Source organism: Colobus angolensis, unplaced genomic scaffold (assembly GCF_000951035.1).
Source record: "Colobus angolensis palliatus isolate OR3802 unplaced genomic scaffold, Cang.pa_1.0 Scaffold271, whole genome shotgun sequence".
Classification (NCBI taxonomy): Eukaryota; Metazoa; Chordata; class Mammalia; order Primates; family Cercopithecidae; genus Colobus; species Colobus angolensis.
In genome coordinates, this window is record NW_012115944.1 from 2,395,892 (window position 1) to 2,399,177 (window position 3,286).

The following is a 3,286-nucleotide window of genomic DNA, read 5'->3' on the forward strand; positions in this document are numbered from 1 at the left end:
CAAGTCTTGCTGAGGATATCGGATGTAAAACTGTCTTTAAAGTAGATCCTTTGGTAAGAAATGTATTGATCACTATTTTGGGGTTTTAACTGACATCAAATAATATGAAGCATATGTGAGTTTTTAATTATTTAGAAGTTCCTAAGCCTTTTTTGGACCCTATCTCCCTTTAAGAAACTGATAAAAGGCCAGGCATGGTGGCTCACACCTATGATCCCAGAACTTTGGGAGGCTGAGGCAGGAGTTTTATCACTGGAGCCCAGGAGTTTGGGACCAGCCTGGGCAACATAGCAACACCCTCATCTCTACAAAAAAATTAAAAATTAGCTGGGCATGGTTGGGGGCGCCTGTGGTCCCAGCTTTGGGAAGCTGAGACAGGAGGATTGCTTGAGCCCGGGAGGTCAAGGCTGCAGTGAGCCATGTTCACACCAGAGCACTCCAGCCTGCGTGACAGAGCAAGACTCTATCTCAAAACAAAGACATGGATAAAAGCTATGGATTCTCTCCCACAGAAAACTGCACACCCTCATAACCTTTTGCACCTATGCTTAGAGAATTCTCAGGCCCCACACCTTACCCCAACTTCTGTTACCAGCGGTGAATCCTACGGGTCTGCAGCTAACTCGATGCTTGCCTTCTCAAAGACAGAACTCAGCTGAGGGGCAGAGGTGGTTTTAAGTGATTTTTTAAGGCACAGGGAGAGAGAGACCAAGGCAAGTTTTAGAGCAGGAGTAAGAGTTTATTAAAAGGTTTTAGAGGAGGAACAAAAGGAAGTACAGTATGCTTGGGTCAGGCAGGCAACTTGAGAGATCTAAGTGCCTTGCCTGACCCTTAACTTGGGGTGTTATATATTTGGCATGGTTCTGGGATTTACATCTCATCTCCCCGTGATTCTTCCCTTGGAGCAGGCTCTCCGCGTATGTGGTGACCTGCCAGCACTTGGGAGGGGTCACAAGCACAGTCTGATTACTGAAGTTGTGCGCATGCTCACTTGAGGCATTTTTCCCTTACCAGGTGTGCGTTCCCAGAGCAAAGTCATACACTGGTTAAATTCCGCCATTTTGCCTCTTGGTGCGCATGCTCCAGCCTGCTTGCCCAGCTCCTGAGATCTTATTGGGAAGCGGCTGATCACCAGATCCGGGTGTTTTGTATCTATTGAGAGACTGTCCTTGCTTGGAACTGGCTGCAACCAATTGCTATTTTACAGAGACAGTTTTACAGAGACCATCACCTGATGGTCGCCTGACGTTCCTGTGGGGACCCTCTCCTGCCCTGCTCATGTTTGCCTAGCTCCCTACTCTAACATGTCCACTCTGTGGACCCCAGATTGAGATCCTCTGCAGGGGAGACTGTCCGCAAATAACCTGCTGGGGAGACATCTCCTTCCCGTTTACCTTTCCATTTGCCCCTGCGGTGTTAGGCAAAGGCTGAAGCTGGCCTCTGTGGCAGAGGGTTTCCTCCCAACACGCTAATGACGCTGGTGGAGAGTCTTAAAAACAGCTGTACTGGGGAGAGTTCTTGCTGTGTACCTTTCAGAGACCTTCTCCATAAGACTCTCTAAGACTGAGTCAGGCCATTGGGAGCATGGCAGCAATTCTTAGGGGACAGTGGCAGCTTTTTGAGGAAGACTAATTGGCTTCTAGGGCTGGAGGCCACTTCAGTCTGACAGACTGCCCTGCTGCCATCCCTCTAGGGCACCCCCCACTCCCTTGCTTCAGGGCCTTCCTGCACTTTCTCCTTTTGTCCTCAATGCTCTTCACCCCACCTTTTCCACCTGGTACCCTCTGCCTGTGGTCAAGGCTTTGGTGAGACTCACCTTTCTCTTAGACCTTCCTGGATTCCCCAAAGTCTGTGTTGGAAGCCCCTCCCATGTGCCCTTGTTTGAGCTTTTAATTTTCCAGCATGACGCTTGTCACACTGCTTTGTAATTGGCTCTCTGTTCGTCTGCATCTCTACTGGGTTGTACCTTCCAGGAGGACAGCTGCCATGTAACTCTTGTAATCGTCCCACCCCCAACACTCAGCACAGTGTCAGGAACACAGAGCACGATGAGCACAAGCTTGTTGAGCAAACAGACAAATAACTGGATGCTTCTATGCAGTTTCTCAACCTGGCCATTATTGGCATTTGGGACTTGATCATGCTTGGTCATGGGAGACGGTTCTGTGCCCGTAGGATGTTTAGGAGCATCCTTGGTTTCTACCCACCAGATGCCAGGAGCACACCCACCCAGCTGTGACAACCAAAAATGTCTCCAGACACCATTCCAAAACCAACGGGACACAAAATCGCCCGAGAGTCATTGCTTTAGTGAGTGTTGACCTTAGCGTCACTTGGCCTCTCTTGAGTCTAGGTTGAGGAGTGAGTTCAGTTAGCAAATCAGAGAACGCTGATGGGGCCACCAGTATATGCTCATGAAATGGGTGGCTGTCCTCTTGGGGTCAGAAGAGGGAAAGTTCTGTGTGTTGGCTAAGGACCGTTTTAAGTCCTTTAATGACCGATTACCACGTGAGGACACAAGAGGGCGCTCTAACTAATGAGTTCCGCGGCGGAGAAAAGTGGAGTGGGTGCTCCTGGGATGTCTCAGGCTTGGGGTTACCGCAGCTGCATAGGAAGGCTGAAGCCAGCGTCCTGGATTCAGACAGACCTTTTAGCCATTAAATCCACTAAGAAAGATCCCTGAGCATGAAGTTTCCTCCTTGGAAATACAGGCGGAAGGGAAAGTAATTTTAAACTCGTGTGTGCTCATGCCTGCAATCCCGGAGATGGTGGCTCATGCCTGCAATCCCGGCACTTTGAGAGGCCAAGGAAGGAGGATCACTTGGGCCCAGGAGTTCGAGACCAGCCTGGGCACCATGATGAAACCTCATCTCTGCAAAAAAAATTAAAAAATTAGCCAGCTATGGCGGCTCAGGCCTCTGGTCCCAGCTACCCAGGAGACTGACGTGGGAGGATGGCTTGAGCACAGGGGTTCGAGGCTGCGGTGAGCCGTGGTTACACCACTGCGCTCCAGCCTGGGCAACAGAGCAAGCCCCTGTATCAACAAAAAAAAAAAAAGAAAAAAAATTCAGTCGTGATGCATAAGGCACCGAGAGTAGGAATAGGGTCTTTGCAGCTCCTGTGGCAATTGCCCTTCTCTGGTAAGGGCAAGGGACTAAGGAACTCCCTGGACACAGGGGCTCCAGCTGTCCCCAGATCATCAACAGAAATGTGAAGGTCGTTAGAGGTCGTCTGATCCTTTGACCTCAATCTGAGCCCACCACTCTGAAAACTTGGAAATTGTATG